Genomic DNA, 18,628 nt, shown 5'->3' with positions numbered 1-18,628 from the left:
CTGCCTGGAAGGAGGAGGAGCAAGGAGGGCATTCCTCAAGCGCTAGCGTTCGAACGACGGGCAAAGAGGATAAGGGACCGGCTGCAGGGGTCAAAGGGCTCTGGAGAATGGTAGGGAAGGGGTAGCAGTGGCCAGACTTGAGGAAAATAGAATACAAGTGGCGAGCGGAAAGTAGAGGAATGGGGATGAAAAGTGAAGGGATAGAGGAGCTGCAGGGCGTTGTTTCGATGGCTGGCCATTTCGAGACATCGGGGACACTATAATGGACCGAGGCTAGGCACGAGAGCATGATCTTTCCACATTGGAGCACGTATCCGTCGAACGATATCGATCGAGTCTGAAGCGAACTAGACCAGAAATAGCGTGGCCTGTGTGCCTCTTCACCGCGGCGTTTCGCTATCCGACGATACAGAAATAATGCGAGGATATCCGCCCCAGCCGCGACAGAATTCGATATAACCGTCAGAGAAACATTCTTCCGGCAGAGGCTGCAGAGGAGCTGACACGTCCGGGGATGCTGGATACCGTGACGCACGGCTCTCTGGTTCCTCCCCCGAATTGGCGAGTTTCTTCACATTCTCGCAGGGCCGATATCACGATGACAGTAATGGTTTGCATCTTTAAGCAGAGTAACCGTCGAGACTCGTTTGAAATATGTAATGAGTGGGAGGAAAGACGGCGATGCCACTGAGAAGGATATTTCTGGCATGCTATACGAAGTGCAGCAGTAGGGGTAAATAATTGCATCGACAACGCGAATGTCACCGCTACACGTTGCATAAAGGATCCGCCACGATTTCCAAGAACGTGTAATTAATGTCAGAAGGGGTCGCTTAAAGACCGAGTGCTTGATCCCAGAGGCTCTTGAAGATGAAAAACGAGACGATATTCACAGCGGCCAGGAGTCGAGGCGAAACGAACGTGATCAGGAAAATGGAAGGATAAAAATTTAAGCGCCACGGGCGCTTAATATTCCCTGAATAATTACCCATCAGCGGGGGCAGCGAGTTTTCCCGCGAATAAAATCTCGCGCGAGCATTCAATAATTGAATAAGGCAGAAGAGACTCCCGCCGTCGTTCGAGGTGAAATAACGCCTCTGCCACTGAAATAGCCGTTGTCACATTTCCCAGCAGACGAACGCCGGCCACCGAGAAATTCTTCCTTAACCGTTTTCCGGCGAAGAATAAATCACCAAGGGGCACGTGAAACGGACAGTCATTTAGAGCGAATAAAATTTATTTCGGAAGGAGGAGTCTGGAGGAAAAACAAGGTTCGGTAACAGCTGGGCCGATATATTTAAGGCGACATGTTCGCTTCAGCCCTCTCAGTAGTTCGCTTCATCCTTCCCAGTAATAATCGCATTATTCCGCCGTATTTCTCAATCCGGGGGAGACGGAGAACCTCTCTGCTGAATCAAATACTCAAATTTCGTCGTGTAGCCGTTTCCTGCGGACAAAATCTGGTAACCCCTGTATTAGCCTGATCTAGTATTCAAACGACCCATAGAATTTTTTAATTCTAGCGTACCATTCGCTGGGAACTCCAATTATTGTTCTCCGTTTCTTAATGAAAAATGCAGGCATCATTTCTTAACAAGCATTGCGATGTGGAAGTGGCAGGTAAAATAATGGTATCTAGATCTTCCGTACTCGATTAAAGCTCATGAAACATCTGAATAAAATCTCGCTACTCACAACATCCATCGGACACTATTCTCAGCGCGAAGTAGTCGCGATTCTGTCACAATAAGGGCGTCGTGTCAAGTTCTCTAACCCGTATAAGGTTGTCGTCGGCAAAGTGGGTTCGCAGCCACGGCTGTGTTGAGATCATTTTACATCGGGCCTTGGAGAGGCCTCGACGCGGCTCGATCTCCCTCACGTGAGAACGCTCCACGCGCCTAGAAAAAGGTGAAAACTTTCACTCCGCTCGTGAAGGAGGGAGACAGTGGGATCGATAGAGCACCCTCGATAAATTCATTCCAAGTCGCCGGGGCGAATTTATTCGCATGTAACGCGGGCCCAATCGAACCGCCTAATGTATTTTTAATGCACCGATGCATTAGACGCTCGACTTCTGGATAGCTCTGTCGCTTATTCGATACGATGACACCTTTCTTCGAGTGTCCGCCGCCTCAATGGAATAAATCCTCACGTCTTCGCTCTAAAGGAGCACAGGCGTGGATTGGTTCGAAGAAATGTGGCCAGAAGTTTTCTCGAGCGAATTTAACGGTCGAAATAGATCCCGTAGACTCTTTTTAAGTAGCTACTACGGAACTTCCTCCCTCGGATAGAAAGCCTGAATGGCAAATCGTGGCGAGATATGAACGTTGCCTCGACGGATGTTAAAAACTCCTTACGCTTGGGCGGTAATGAATTTATATGAAACTGATTGCCTAGGTTAAAATTTAAACGTTATTAAATTCTGTTTTCCGGCGCGTAATAATTTGCAAGAGCAAAATCTCGGCGAAAAGTTGCGCGTATTCAGCTCGGCGTTCTGAGCTGCTGGAAGAGGCCGCGGGTTCCTCTAATTAGTTGTTCAGCTGTTATGGTTATCATAGCGCTTGCGGGCTTTCGCTTTTAACGAAATCTTTGAACGGCGAGCAGTCTGACGCGCTCTGGCTGAGGGAAGAGTTCCAGTTAGAAGAGCGTTTATATCCTTAACAGAATTCTGAATAGGGACGTTAAGTGTTTCACCGAGGTCAGGGATCGCCGTGGACCACTTTCAGGCATGTACACTGGAGAAAGTTGAGTCACTGAGGCTGCTGGGGAACTTAATCAATTTTCGATGAAATCTCTTCGTGCGCGAGGGGAAGATACTCCAAATAAGAAACAAGTGATATTTCCTAAAATTTTTAAATCTCATCAAACAAGGAGTACAAGATTTTCTGTCCTCATTCCTGTGCCTTCGCAGAAAACATAATTTACAAGTGTGCTGCATGGTTCTAGGATAGATTGAAAGAAGCTACCTTGGATGGTAAACACCTGAATAACCAGCAACCACTGCTTACAAGCAGCTGATCTACTATTCACGCGTTCCGTATGCGCAGCCCGTTCGCCTGAACTGCTCCTTTCACCTAAGAGACGTGCAGGGCTTGTGCATTGAGTGATAACGGTCCTGTTGTGCGCAGGCCGCACCTGAACGATGCATCCTGAACAATTACCCGGGGAAATCCACCCCGCAGTGACCCGTGTAACTGCCTCAAATTGGCAAATGTCGGCCAATTCGAGACCCCGTCGTTACTGTCCATTCTGCGTGAATCGTTGGGAAACAATAAAAACTAATGAATCGCAACTCTCCATTGCAGCAACGTGATCGTTAGCGCAGTGCCGTTTAGTAGCAACTTCGTTAGCGGAATATTCGGTGTACTTAATATTCCACGGTCCCTTCGTAAATCTTGAGCACTACAATTCGATCACTTGTCGCTGAGGAACTTCATTTCCGATATTCTATTGCGACAGAAATAACCAGAAAGTTGAAACCAATTCGTTCTGTGAACGCGACCAGCAGCAAACCCTGTTCCGATCCTCGAATCATAATGATCTGAGCCCTTGCAAGTATCATCCCCAATTTGTTCTACGACCACGTGTCTCCTTCGCCTCGTACACTTCAAGCTGTCACGAAACTCGTGCGGTGATAGTGGAAGGAGCACGGAAGGTATTAGGAGCAACGTCGGGCAGAATTGACACATAAAGCAGGCAGCAGGATCCGTGGACAATGGAACGGCTACAATTCGCAGGAGCGCGCACCAGAAACGGAACGGGCGCGTTGTGTACGTTCCAAGCGGAGCGTTATTCGCAGTTTCTTTGCACCCTCTGTTTCGGTGAAACGTTCGCTCGCTTCTGTTTCCACAGCGGCGGAGAATAACAACGTCAGATTAAGAACGCACCTCAAGATCGCAACGCGGGCCTTCGTTTCACGCCGGTAAGGCGATCGTCGGGATCCTCGGCGCACTCCGTTGCACAGTTTCCAGGGAACATTGTCGCGCTGGTTACAGGCCACTGCACGAATCCCTGACGCGTTTCCCCCTTTATATCGATCCCCTCATAATTGTTCGGCGTGCCAGCGTAATTAGAAAACGGACAAAAATGAATTTGGCTATTCTCGAGTCCTGATGAATCTCTTAAATCAGTGGATTATTTTCTTTGAACGCGCCGCAATTAATGGACCTTTCTATGGGATTGTTCCACTTCGATGGTACTTTCTCTTCTGGGATTCTACGCTTGTAGCGAGGAGCAGCTCGAGAAACTTCACAAGTTTATTATTCCGGTGGCATAGATTGGTGGCATTGTTCACCGGTCAGTGTAAGTAAATCTTTCCTCTGGAGATCGTTTGTAGCAGAGTGTTTCCGTTCGAAATCGAGAGATTGAATGGGCGAAGCGGCGAGAAGTTACTCCCACCGACAAAAGATCGTACTTCTTTCCGCGGCGAGTGACTAATGTCCCGCAAAAGGGAAGCCACTCTTTAATCTAAACCGCCCGGCTGTTTGGCGCTTGCGGCCGGAGGGAAAGGGGGCCGATTAAAGGGGCATTTTGAAAAGAAATACTCTGATTTTCGGTGCATTTCGGGGAAGTTTGCGGATGCTGGCCGAAATCTGGCCCTCCTTTGAGCACGCTTCGAGAGGCACGGTTTCGAGGAGTTGCGCGCGACAAAGGAAAAGTTTCTTTCGGTGTTGGATCAATGGAAAAGTTATTTCGAAACACGGCCGCTTTAAGCGACATCGATCCTGCATTCCGAAATTGAAAAAGTTGTAATCCAATGTTCGACGGCCGGGCGGCTTGTCCCGTCCGAGCAACTTTTGCGTTTATTAGAGAAATTTCTAGCGGCTCGACGAAAGATCCTATTAATTTCAACTTTCTCCCACTTTTTCTTTGCTCCCGCACCGCCGCTGGAATTTCAATTCTCCTTCTTCGGACTCTGTACACACCGATACGTGTCTCGATAATTTAGAAACGTGTTTCACTTGGAATGCGAATTTTTCTCCTGGATTCGAATAATTGTAATTGCAATAATGATCTAGATTTCGTAATTACAGTCATTCTCTGTCTTTCAATCTTCAATATTATTATTATTATTAATATATTTCTTTGTTGCACTATTATCTTCCGCTTAATTTTATATCACATTCTCGCGAATCTTCCTAAAAATTCTTCTCTCACGGATAATGCTTCAGATTCTTACGACATTCAAGATCCTCCACCTGACGATGCACAGAAACTCCTGCACGTACATATTTTCCCTTCATTTAAAGAGCGAGGTGGGCGAAAAGGGCAGTGTTCTTCAGATGCTAAAAGCTTTTGGACCGTCAGACGTTCGCCGGCGAGCTTTTACAACGGTCAAAGCGACGCTGTGTAGGAAGAGCGGTAAATTGGTGCGCAGGTCAAAGTGTACCTCGAGGTCTGCGGTCATGTGTGCAACTGCATGAACACGTGTGCGCATGCATCTCCGGTATTATACGCAGTAATTTATCCACGCAATCCTCGTTTCGCGGCCTGCCCATTCTTGCGCCGCAAAAAGGGGATGCAAGGGGGCCGCAGCCTTCCCGAGGATTTGCCTAAGAATCTCGTTGGAAATTGTCAACGATGACAAAGTAGCAGAGTAATAAAGGCGCCACGTTGCCGTCATATTTTACATATACATGGAACAGCGGATAAAAAATTAATGTCACTGTGAAATATTATTGAAAACCTTCTCCATTATTACAGACATGAAACAAACTTTTGTTATATAAAAATCAGTCGACAGGTGGACAAAGTCGATGCTCCAATGAATCTGCCGCGTAAAATACTTAATTAAAAATTCCGCTCCATTTCGCTACTGTTATTACGTAAGCGAATTCAGAGATCGCCTGCTTACAGCTCTGCCGCAGTCATTCAGGCTCCAGCGTCCCAATGATAGCTTGGTGTTCGAATCTGTGGTGCCCACCCTTGTCGGTGAAGCGGATCTGAAATGCCAACGTCTTGCATCGTTGTCGGAGGGAACGGTTTCCCTCAGAAATCTTCGCGGACGATACATCCATTAACCGCATCCGGGTCGGTGGAATGTTTCTTTAGCCGGGTGCGTTGCACGCCGTGGAAAAACGGAATGGAGAAATGGGTCAGCGAAATTGCATGGAAGCGGCGGTGCGTTCGCGCTCGCCGACGCAGCACAAAGCTTCCGTGAGATTCAGATCTGCCTTCTGATTGATCTATTTAACTCGCGGCTAAAGGGGAGACAGCGTGTCGTGCCGTGGCAGCTCTGATATTTCCCGTTCGTGAGCTGCTTCGCTGGAGATTTCGGTGCGCGGAAAATGTATCCCCGTTACGCGTGCGAGCCGCGAACGAGAAACGGGGTCACGTTTCCCCTACCGACATCGAGGACGAATCGATTCCCTGCATTAATGAGAAAAAAAATCCGCGGCGAACAGAAAGGAAAACAGATTCGAGCATGCTGCCGTCGCCACCGTGGACGTTTCCCATCTCGATTGCAGCCCATTTCCCGTGGCGTGCTTCTAAACGCTCGGAAACGCTTGTAAACGCAGCCAGCAGTTCGGGCTGTCTGACGTGCAGATGTTTCGAAAGATACGTATGCACTCGGTGTCGTACGATTACGTTCTCGTACGTCCGATAAAGAGGCCGTTTCTTTTTTTCTCTCCTACTAAATTATAAACGAACACATCGTTCCTGCTCTCAGCCAACGAAACCGGCCGTTCAACCCCGCAACCCCATCCGCATCGATGACACGCTAGTGAAAGTTTCGCGACTCCGAGCACGAGCATTGATTGAAACATCGGAATCAATTGGCAAAGGGTGGAGAAACGACAAATCGATAAGGGTGGGCTCCACGCTCGCTTCGTAACCCAGAAATCTCGCTGTCTCTATTTTCGGGTGATGGCGGGAAATCGATTTCCGCTGAGGTGACTGATAAAAAAATCGAAAGTAGTCTTCCCGGGAGTCGGAGGTGCAAAATTCGCCGTTGACCTCGTTGCAAACGACTCTATCAATTTCATCGGGACGTTTCGAATGAAGCTCGATTACGCGGCGAATCTGAGATCGATCTTTGTAGAAATGTCTGTGAAACATACACGGTAATGACCCTCTGCGATGTAAAAATGTTCAGCGATGCGTGTTATCAGTCTCAGTCGTCCTTGTCCGAAATATTTCATCTGTCTAATAGCTAGAGAGATCGTGCAGTACTGTATTTCGTTCAGTTGCTATAAATCTTGACTGCAGAAGGAAAGTTTGAAAGTCGACTGTGTCTTCTGCCATTTACAGGAAAAGAAGTTCACAGGCTTCGCTATTAATAATTCCTTAAAACACTCGACCAATCGTTTGTGATTATGTTAGAAGAGTCGCAGGAAAAATGCGACGCGTTCAGACCAAGCGTATATTTATGGGGGAGATCGATTCGTTAATCACGCATTTGGCGGAACAAACTGCAGCAGCATGGCGGCACGGCACGCTATATGAATCATTTACTAGATAAAATATTTTAAAGTAGGGTGCGAGTGAAAGTACAGTGGATTTCATTGCAATCCTTCGATAATGGCAAACGCTTTTAGCGACATTAATGGATGCGCGAGAAGCGACGCTACTTATCAGATATTCGTGCCGATAGTAAATGCATTCTAGTCGCGATACTCTCTGCAGGAAAGGACAATTATATCCGATATCGTTAGGGATCGTTCTCCATCGTCGCCATTGCCCTGGATTTCGCCGCGGAGCCGTAAAATGAAAGAATCGTAAATTGAATATTCCAAGCTACTTTGCGCTCGAAGTAGCACCGATGACGAAAAGTAGCGTCGTCGAAATTGCAGGCAAGGGGACACAATCCACTTTAGCACCTAGAAAAATGGAGCCCCGCGTCGCGTCAGAGTGTACGCTTTCGAACAGAATTTCATCTATCCAGCGGGCGCGCGCAAATCCCTATCTCTTTGTCACTAACGTTTGTACACACCTCCCTTGGCTGTTGAGCATGAAACTCAATATTCAGGGAAACGTCAACCGCATACCTTTGCATCTGACCCTCTCAATCATCCTGCTGTGCGTGAAAGTCGCTGTGCTAACACGCTAGCCGCCCTGTGACACGAGCCAGTGGCCCAGCATTTCCAACTACCGCTCAGCTGTGCTGCAACCCATTCGATGTTACATGTTTTGCGATTGGCTTGACAGCCGTTGTTCGCTTAAACGGGAATATTCTAATCAGCGCCGCCAAGGAAATTGAAATTCCTCCCAATTTTACGGTGCACGAGGATGCTTCGACGGGAAAGCGACCGCCAGATTCGGGAAACCTTCTCGCATCTGGGAATCTCGATTTCATAATTCCAATTGGTCTTATGTTCACCCTAGTTGATATCAAGGGACCACAGATTTCGTTTAAGAAACATTAAGCAGAGTGAAACCTTGAAATTGTGGGATTTTGAAAGATATTACCTGCGGCGGGATCTGATTGATTGGATTTTTATAGATCCTTTGAAACGTGGCTGTGAGGAAATGAACGATGAGTAGGTACTGTAAAACAGAATGCTGAAGGTAAACTCACGAATATCCACCGATTTTCCAATGCACAATTGCTCATGTCCATCTTTTCGCCTGTCAGCACGCCTGACTATCATCGGTTATATTTCTCGTCAATATTCCAGTTGTCTCGTGCCTCAAACAATGTGGATTTCCAGAGAATCAAATTCCACTTTCTTCCCCCAACTTCTCCGAGCACTTCGACGAACGCTCACCATGAATAATCGCGCGAGCATATGAAATTCCTATAACAAGCAGGAATCTTCATTTGTCGACGTTTTCAGCTATCAAAGGAACCTTTTCTACCAACTTTTCGTCATCGGTTCCCGCAAGTTCTGCAGCAGTTATTATTACGATTTCTAAACTCTCTCTAATACTGCGTCCTTTCGTATAATTTGGTGACCCACTTCAGGAACAGCCTGTCTAATACTGACCATCACCTAAATACAAAGATCTAGTCAACTTTCATAATTACATAACTCGTGCTCGATCTCATCTTTCTGTATAAAATAAAGTTAGTTGTGTGAAATATAGTGTTCCATTGAATTTTTTCAAAGAAAATTCTCCCAACTTTTAAGTTTAATCAAGTTAAGGAACGTAATAAAACATTTCCAAACTACCGTGGCACGAGCTTGCAGAATTTCGAACGCTATTACGCTGTCGCCAGCTTTTAAGAGTCTCTACAGCCGTCCCACTCTGTTCACGGGTTCCACGGCGCACCAAATAGGGTGCAATTTACGGTGACCGTTCGTTCACGCAGATTTACTTTACCTAATTAGTTCCACCCACGTATAGTCCACTGTTTTGCCCCGTTTCACAGCCCGTGTGGTAATCTTCTTTTGTTCTCGAATTTACCCACTCGAAATCACTGACCACTTGCCGCTTCTCATGCCCTGGCTACACGGCTCTTTGTTCCCACGAGTCCAAGAATTAGTAACTGGAAACTTTGCCCAACCTAGCATGGATTTTTGTCTTTACATCCGCCATATTTGCCTTCTTTTCTTCGATGAAGCATTGGGATGGTTTAAACGATCAGCACGATAAAGTTTCAAGGACAATTTAGCAGTGATCGATGCTGAAACATTTTCAATGGTAACTTCTTGAATTATTTAACTTTCTAACAACACTTAAGATCATTAAAATATTCATAACATTCTACAGAACTGCATTATTAAGAAAACATTCCAACGATCTCCCCCTATTTCGTTTTTAGAGCCACTGCAATGGGGATTGAAAATTAATTCACTGTTACGCAATTCCAGGGCGGATTTAAATTTATTCCCGTCGTTATTAATACTCAGCCTCTGTCTGCCTAATGACCGTGCCGGCCGCTATCGAGGAGCGCATAATTTAATTTCTATCCGCAATTAGTTGGTTCGTATAGCAACGTTGCGCGTTTCGTGACACGCCAGCGGTCTGCCCGTCGTTCTCGTTAACAACGCTAGTAATTTCGCGCGCGTTGTAAACCATAGACAGGGGGCCGCTTGTTTCTCTCATTTATTCGCCACCAATCACAATTTCCTAATTGTCTTCTTTTTTAAGCTGCAGAGCCTCTTGCTTGTTCCTCGTTCGACGGATTTTAAGATTAACACTCGAGTGGTCCGTTTCGACAAATGCGAGCCCGCCGCCGTGTTGGACGGCCTCGTTAGTGTTAATTAATAACTGCAGGCGATGGCTGATTGCACCCTGTTCGTGCGCACACGACTAGTCATTCGGAAGCCTGCTGGGCAAGTAGCCACGTGGATGGGTCAGGTTCAGTTCGTCATCCCCATTGATCATGCTCGCCCGTGCATCGTGTATGCGACAACATATTCGGCGCGTTGACGTGATGAGAGTTGTATTCGAATGTAGTACCGGTGCTTCGTCACTCAGTGCACGGTAAAGGTGGTCCTCGCCCTGTTGAATCTGTAAAAGCTCGCTGGAGGCTTGCACGACCTCCTGTTCGTTTCTCATGGGGCACTGAACTCCGCTGAATCATATTTCACGACCCGTTGCAATTTCAGGTACCTCGTTATTGGTGACTGATAACTAAGTGGCGCGTATTAAGTGGAATATAAGAAGCTACGCTTTCGGCGCTCGTTTTAGAACGAGGGATTGACAGTTCTCAAGTAGAATTCAATGAAGCCGCGACGAATTAATACGGTTAGACGGGTAAATGTTGCTAGCAAATTAATGACAGCAGATGCTATTGACTGGCTGCGAATCGACTCTGTAGAAATTGATCGTGCCGAATCCTCCTATGATTTGAACATCAATTAGGTACTGACGAGAAAAGAAAGGACCTCCTGCTTTTCATGTAGACAGCCTGAATTCAATCGATTCCATCAGAGACATTTCTAAACTTCCCGCGTACGGTACTCAACAGGGACACGCGCGCTCTGTGTACACTGCTGTCCCCAATGATCATTTATGCAGCGCTAAAAGTTTCGAGCGTAGATAATCAAACTTCGTTCAACATTCATTGCTTCAATTCGAAATTTTCAATTCTCGACCTCATCCGACACATGATTTACGCTTCCTAATGTCGCGGCGTGTGTCAAACGTCGTTAAAAAATCCTTGGAAAATCCACTAATCCCTTCAGAATCTGTCGCCATCGTGAAACTTCGCCCAAATCAGCACACCTTACGTGGCTCCGGGCGTTTAACGGTTACGTTCCATTATTACTGACGAAATTCCTCCGCACATAGGTACCTGTGTAATTTATTGCGTGCCGCGTATTTCGATCGCATCGGATCCTTTCCGGGAAGCAGAATCGCGAGCTTGCCATTGAAAGGAGGCCACGGCAGCCCTTTACTGCCCGGAAACGCACACAGCAGGCGACCGACCTCGTTATGCTAATTAGCGACGCTACTTGGCCAAGCGTTACCTTCGACTTCCTGCCGCCCGTTTAGCCGATAACACGGGCCTTGCACAATAGGCTGTCACGTGAACGCTGGCAGAGTTCGTCCCTTGAAAACGCGACGTAGCCTTGAACCCTTATCGCGTGACAATCGCGTGAAAACCGCGGCCATTGTACTTTCCTCACCTCTCGTATGTACGTGGCTTCTTGACTTCCCGGCTAACCCAACTTGCGACACGAAACTGCGCGGAACTTGAAGCCACCGAAGTTAGGAACGAAGCTCCGTCGCGTCTGACGACGAAAGCGAGAGTTTTTCTAGAGCCAGTGTGGTTGAATTGCTTGAAAGGAAAAAAGGGGAACAGTTGTACGGAGTCTTTGGCAAGTTTCGAAAGTTTACACAGCACTGTTTATTAGAATATTCCTCTGCACTCGTACGTGGACGATCCTCGGGCCAGAGCCGCCGAGAGTGCGCAAGACGAATAATCCAAAAACATTCTACTACCTGAACGATCAAAATGTTTGACCGACTGGATTGATTAATCAAGCCGAACTTTCACCCAGATAGGACGAGCGGGCCATTCCGGCGAACGAAAGACGCCATTTCGAACAAGTAAAACTCCCGTCTCGCTTCGAAGCAGGGAGGCAGGGAGAAAGAGAGAACTGAAATGGTTTCGCCCGAAGCAGGGATTTTGAAATCCGTAACCCAGGGACGTTTCATCCTTGCGGATCGTTGGCTCCCTAAAACTTTCTCGACAGTCCGCTGGCTTCTCTTCCCAGCAAAATATTCCGTAATTTTACAGAAGCCTCAATCCCTCGAACTTCCTCCGGATTTATACTTGACGTGGACGAACGTAACTCCCCTCTCCCCTCCGCCGGTTAAGGGTTTTAAGTGCAGCTGGATTAACAGGGTCGCCTGCCACCCAGCGAATTACTAACGCGAAACTGTGCCTAGAATCCAACGGTTGGCCAGGAGGGTTGGCTTTTCCCTCCGTTTGTCGCTCATTTTCAGCGTGCTGCGTCCGCAGCCACGGCGGAACAATGCGCGCCATTCGCTTCCCACCCTCTCTGCATCGCGAGCCGCCCTTCGAGTGTTGCATTTACTTTGCCGTTCACCATTGCTCGGCCAACCCGTGCAAATGCAACGCAAGTTCTGCATCACGCGAGCTTCGAAGCTTCTAATTGCGGCGACAATTGCTGGGTCTCGTTAAGCCGGGAATCGTCCGCGATAACGGTGGAAAGGTGTTTCAAGTTTGCTAGCATTTGCGTCTTCTGTGACAGGAAGCAGAGACGTCGCGATCGCGTGACGTAGTTTCATTAATTTTAAATGGCTGAGAGACACTTCGGTTGATCTCGGTGTTTATTTTTAGAGGAATTTAGGTGTTTCCATTTGTCCTGCAATTTCAACACGAATCTGGAATTCTACTATGGTTGCGCTTCGATGCACGTCGTTTCCATGGAAGCGTGGTTCGGCAGGGATAGCGAGCGAATTAGGGTAGCAACTACCGGGGGAAAGGGATGCACCAAGCAGGGGAGTAGACTAATTTTACCGTTCTTGATTGAGGGCAGACCACTGCCATTTCCTCCTGGCAAAGGAGGCCATGATAGATTCCATTTCCTTTCGAATGAAGCGAAGCGGAGATTGACGTATTGGCCAGAATTTAGCTTACAAGGGGACTTCGGCAGTCCGAAAATTCCGACTTTTCTGCAACCGCATATATCTGCGGAATACCTCAATAAAAGTATCTCGAAGTATTCCTATTTTCCATTATGACACTTAAAAAGAGCCTGTTACCAAGTACACGCGAGCTGTAACTTTGCATCGCAATGGTATGCAACACGGCGTGACCATGCCGAATCAATTCTCCACGGAGCAGAAAATAGAGAGGAAAAAGATTTCGAGTAACCTTGGCAGAATAGGGCAGGGGAGCAGTCGTTTCGACGAAAGAACGCTTTACACCGCAATTTCGCTTTCACTACGAACAATCGATCTGTAGGAAATGGGGTTCCAAACGATACCATCACTTAAGGGTAATCGCTAATCGATCTCGATTGATTAAAAGAGTTAACACAATGGTTCTCCTATGGTCGGACGACGATTGATCGCTACTACCTTCTATTATAATCCTTCGTTCTATCTTCATAAATTCCTAGACACTACGTATGTATATGATAGCGAATGTCCAAAGAAACACCACTTCCTCGCTAAAATAAAAGGGAGTAGTTAGTCTTTGAAACGCTGACGTTCCTCCATGACACGCGAAGATCTGCAATTTCAGTAGGATTCGTTAGAAAATGCGTTTGAAGTTGTTCCAAGTGCTCTCGTCGCGGTGGCTCGCGGTGGAAAGTGAAACGAGTGGAAGTGGCAGCGACTCCCGGTGCCAAAATGCAAGAATACCCTTTGGACTGCTTCCAGACCCCTGTAAACGATTATTTCGAAAAACTATGCGCGATATTATTTACCGAGTTTAACGGTGCAGCGAAACGTGCAGGCGGGCCGTCAGCTGCTCCTGAGAACACTGAGAAACGAATTATCGAAAAGTAATAATGACTGTTCCCCTTTCAGCGGAGGTTTCAGCGTGCACGAAACGATCCTTTTTTTTTCACGATCAGATGCGTCTATCGCGTGAATCTCAAGCACACGTTCGAGGGAATTAGCGTGCCGAGCGTGGAAGTTCTCAATAGCAGCAGCTGTTATTAAGATGTGCGTGATCGCGGTGCAGGAGTGTGGTCATTCATCATTCGCCGTTCCTCTTTAACTCGAAGACCAAAGCCTGGATACCGTAAGAAATAATGGGGAGGTAAAGTTTTCTGTAGAGTCAGAGAGCCATTTGTCATGTTCCCATGATCCGCGGTGAAACGCAACGGGAACGAAACAATGGCCAAGGGACGGTTTCACTTAGAAAGAGGAAAGTAATTAATAATGGAATTTATACCGGTCCCCGTTCATTTCCCTTCGATATATTAACGAAACGAGCTTGTTAAAGAAGATTTACTCAGGGCAAAGATAGGATCACGTTCGTTAGACGCGATATCGCGAAATAGGGGGTTGAAATATTTATTTCACTTTTGTTCCGCTGCGCGTAGAAAAGGCTCACGGGAACACGGCCTGGAGAGTAGTTTGCTCAGCTCTTTCGTGGAATCTATATTCAAATTACGCTCCGCGGAACGACAACGTCATTATGCTGTGAACGTTATTGATAGCATTTTTCCCGGGAAGTGTTCCAGCTCCGCGGCCCGGTGGAAAAATCTCGTCGGTGGAGTAAAAACCTTCCGCCGGTTGAATTGTGTTTGCGTTAAATTACGGGAGCTGAATGATGGTATCGCGAAAGACGGCGAATTTTGTCGGGACCGATAGAATTTTCTCTCTCATAGAGAATTTAAATGGCGGGACTGAAACACGCGCGTGCACGCGATGCTCCACTAACCTTTTATTCAATAAATCCGCGCAGCGAGCCCTGTTGTTTCCAAACTCAACATTATTTTCCTCGTAGCGTATTTTCAATTCCAATACTCCATTTAAAAACCAATGGTCATCCGTGGCCAGAAGCCCAGAGTATTTCAGCGTGCATTGTTCGCTCGGTTTTTAACGAGAAATCATCTGCACATTCGCCAGATATCCTATATTAATCAACTTGATCGAACGACCATAGCGAGTATTCAAAGAAACAGGATTCCCCCTCCCGTGACTCCGTTCCAGTCGAAGAAAATCCTTGACTCTTTTCCCGCAGGGGGATGTCGACCCTCCTCCAACCCCTCTATTCACCCCTGGAAGTGTTCACCCATCGATCCATTGATCCAAACCCATTTGCATCCTTACGACCGTATTATCGAGTAGTCGCCGACTCGAAATCCGGAAATAAGCGGGCAAAAAAGGCGCAGGAAGCCCGAGCTTTCCGCCCATCTTCTTTTCTTCTCTCTGTGCATCTCCTTTCCTCCCACTCGCTGGCGCCCCAAGCCAATAAAGCGGACGAGGCCAGAGGGTTGGGAAGGTTCGCGATAAGGGTGGCTGATACGAGAGGCAGGGAAAGTGGAACGTATTTCTGTGTTAATGCAAATCAATTCGCTCCTCGAGCTGCGATTGAATGATTGGCGCGTAGTGGACGGCCGCGCGATAAATATGCAAACGCCACTGGTCTCCTTTCCTCGTTTCAACCGCGGGGCTCGAGATTCGTGTTGACGCGTAAAGGGAGGGAAACTGTTATTTCGCCAGAGGGACAGGGAAACTTAGCGTCCACGCGGTAGGAATTGGAGCAGCCGCGTCTTATTCAGAGTATTCAAATGTGCAGCGTTAACAGATTCAAAACTGCGAGCACACGGGCAAGTTGAATGTTTCGTTTCGCTGGGGTTTCTGTTTGGAACGGCCTGTCGCCGCAACACGTTAATAGCCCCTGCTGTGGGCTATTAACGCGTTGTAGGCGCTGTGACAATGGGAGAGGATTGTAGATTGCAATTTAAATTCCAACTTCTACGTCATTAATGATTCTACGTTTATGACGAGTGTTGCCACTTTTCCAGACCGCGAAGGAACAGACTCGCGTTCAAAGTTATACAGATTGGTGTTTCGGTGAATAGCAGAATGATCTTGGTAGGTGTTAATTAAGATGTAGCTACGTTTAAAAAGCATGGGCCGTTTAATGGTGAAGTCTGCTGAATCTTGCCAGCAGCAGTAGAATATCCAAGAACCCTGCGCTAAGGAACAACTCATCCACGATCCATTTCACACTCGCCCCCCAGAATTGATGCCTGCGCAAACACTCACCAGAGCAACTATCTTACTCTCCAGGGTCGCTTGTTTACTACCCCCTAAGAAGCTAAATATAACCCCGGCGCGGGAATCGATCAGCAGGGAGGTCTGAAATCTAAATCGATTCCCCAGCCACCGTACGCCCCACTCGGTCATAAACATTTCATCCCTCCATCGTCGTTGTTTGAGAGCTCGCGCATAAACAACAGCGCCCGCGCCCAAAATGCCACGCTGGAAATCTATTCGGCGAGAGTAACGGTGGTGCATCCGAGCGAGTAAAAAATTCATCAGGCGTCGAGGCCGATCGTGTCGTTGATAAATGAACGAATCGGACGGAACGAAATCGCTTCGGCGAAGGACTGACGGCCAGTTTGTAGGGCGGGACGGAGAGGATATCGACGGATGGAGGGTTCCGTGGCGCGTTGCTTATCTCGGGGCGCGATAACCCTGGCCACCGTGGCAGCGAAGCAACCCTCAGACAGGCGCCCAGGATGGTCAGGTCGGCACGGGCGAAGGGGATGAATGAAAATTTGTAGCCGGCTCGCTGAACCACGCGTGCCGCCGCCCTTCTTTCTCTCCCTCGCGGCCTTCAACTCCCGCGAAAGGTTGGGTGGAACGATTTTCGAGGCGATGAATGAAGTTGGCGCGAGAAAAAGGGCCGTGATTTACGCGGAGCGTGATGGCTGTCGGGAATGGGGGGGAAGGACTAGGAGGAGACAAAGAAATGCTGCTTAGGGGTGATGTACAGCGCTACGGGACGAGCAGGCGATAGGTATTGCAAATAATTGGTAGCCAGCGTGTGTAAGAGCAGTGGGAACAAGGGTCTCGTTAGTTAAAAAGACTGATGAATTTCAGAGATATTGTGTTCTGGTTGTCGATCATTACGATCATTATGCTGAATTCGGAGAGAAACCTGAACCACGTTGATTGGTTTCAAATATAGAAAACCGGGCGAAATTTGAATGAAACCTACCCCAGTGGAGGATCATATTACGCGATGTGATGGTTTCGCTTTATGCTTATTTTATATGGAAATAAATATTAAAACCTTCAAAATGAAACGAGGAGACGGACAGGGATTGCAATTGCGTAAAGCGAAAAATTTGTTGCGGGGATATATCCAGTAATTTTCTACCATTGGGGAACGTTCGTGTAAAGCAGAAATTTGGAGGAAAATGAGTGGAGCGGTCAGGGTGTATCGATCCATCGATCGGAAGGTGGAAAAGCAGAGAAGGCAGAGGTGGAATGATGGGAATTGTGGGAAAAGTGGGAGGAGGACGGGCTGAAGAATTAGAAAAGGATAAAGCACGAGCCTCGTGCAGAAAAAGACAAATTGCTGAAGGCAGACGGGAAAGTACCCTGAGGAAGGGAAGCAGCAGCATTTACGTGCAACAGACAGGGCGAGGTAGAGAAACTCGCTCACAGTTTTGGAGAGTTGCCGAATATTGATCCTCGGCGCCAGTTAAAACTGGACCTTAAATCCTGCCGAAGGATCGTGTTTGATGTGCTCTTTCGCGAGTGCTCTCCTTTTATTACCGCCCTGTAGCGTAATTTTATTACCATACGCTCGCCATGGGAACCTAAAGTTATGCGAAAACCATGAATTCCTAATGAAAATACAAGCAAAGAAAGAACCGCTTGCAAAGACAACGTTCGAAATCTTTATTTAAAGTGGCAATTTAAAATTCTCGATGCCATACAACTCGTGGAAAACAAAGATTGATGTACATATGTAACTTCATCGTGAACATCCCCTGCGTGGCATCATGCAATTCTTGCAGAGAAGCTTGAGATACAAGTAGAGATAACTGGAACATCCGTCGCGTTTAATCAATCGCTAATTCCCGCTGTAATTATACATGCCGATGAGTTTCATCAAAAGCCGCATATCGCCAGGGAAATCCGATTAATTTTTACCGGAGCAGCTCGACGGAACACGCGCATTCATTCTGTAAATTATATTAGAGGGAAGGGAATGATTAATATCCTCTGGCGTGGGTGTAGTCGCGTTACTCGTAACGCGACTCAAATTTGTTCGCCATGGGGCACCGGCACGATAAACATTCAGAGCGATTCGTCAACGATAGATAACATTTCGTTATCAATCGGCCTGAATAAAAATGGAAGCGCCGGGGGATTCAGCACAGCTGTCGGATAAATCGACGCTTTGTTTATGCGGATAAAACGCGTTCAGATGCTGTGTTCGCCAGCCGTAAAAATAAAGAGAAACAAACAGGAACGAAGGGAGTAAAATGACGCAGTTTGCATACGGGGAGATGAAAAAAGTTGATACATGCCGCGGTCGCGGGCATGGTTTAATTGGGACACGTGTAGCTTGAAGCGCGTTTGCCTCGTGATTACGTTTTCTGCAAATCGTCCGTCATAATTTCCGTCTTTGTGGCGATGAGGCACGCACTCGCGCTGACGTAATGTGTCATAATTAACCTAATTACGCCGAGCAGCGTGCACACATGTAGCAGTGGATCTTCAAACCGGAGAGGTGCGAAAAGAAAAGGTTAGAGGGTCGACTTGCGTCTTGTTTGGCATCCTC

The 18,628-nt window shown here is 47.3% G+C and overlaps 1 protein-coding gene across 1 annotated transcript in view; it reads left to right on the top strand.

The window, feature by feature from the left end:
* Window positions 1–18,628, top strand: part of Unc-13 (unc-13) — a 144,897-nt gene that overhangs the window by 27,372 nt on the left and 98,897 nt on the right. The window lies entirely within an intron of this gene.

This window comes from Andrena cerasifolii, chromosome 3, assembly GCF_050908995.1.
Source record: "Andrena cerasifolii isolate SP2316 chromosome 3, iyAndCera1_principal, whole genome shotgun sequence".
Classification (NCBI taxonomy): Eukaryota; Metazoa; Arthropoda; class Insecta; order Hymenoptera; family Andrenidae; genus Andrena; species Andrena cerasifolii.
The sequence above is the reverse complement of the archived record's forward strand: the minus strand, read 5'-3'. Positions and strand labels throughout refer to the sequence as shown.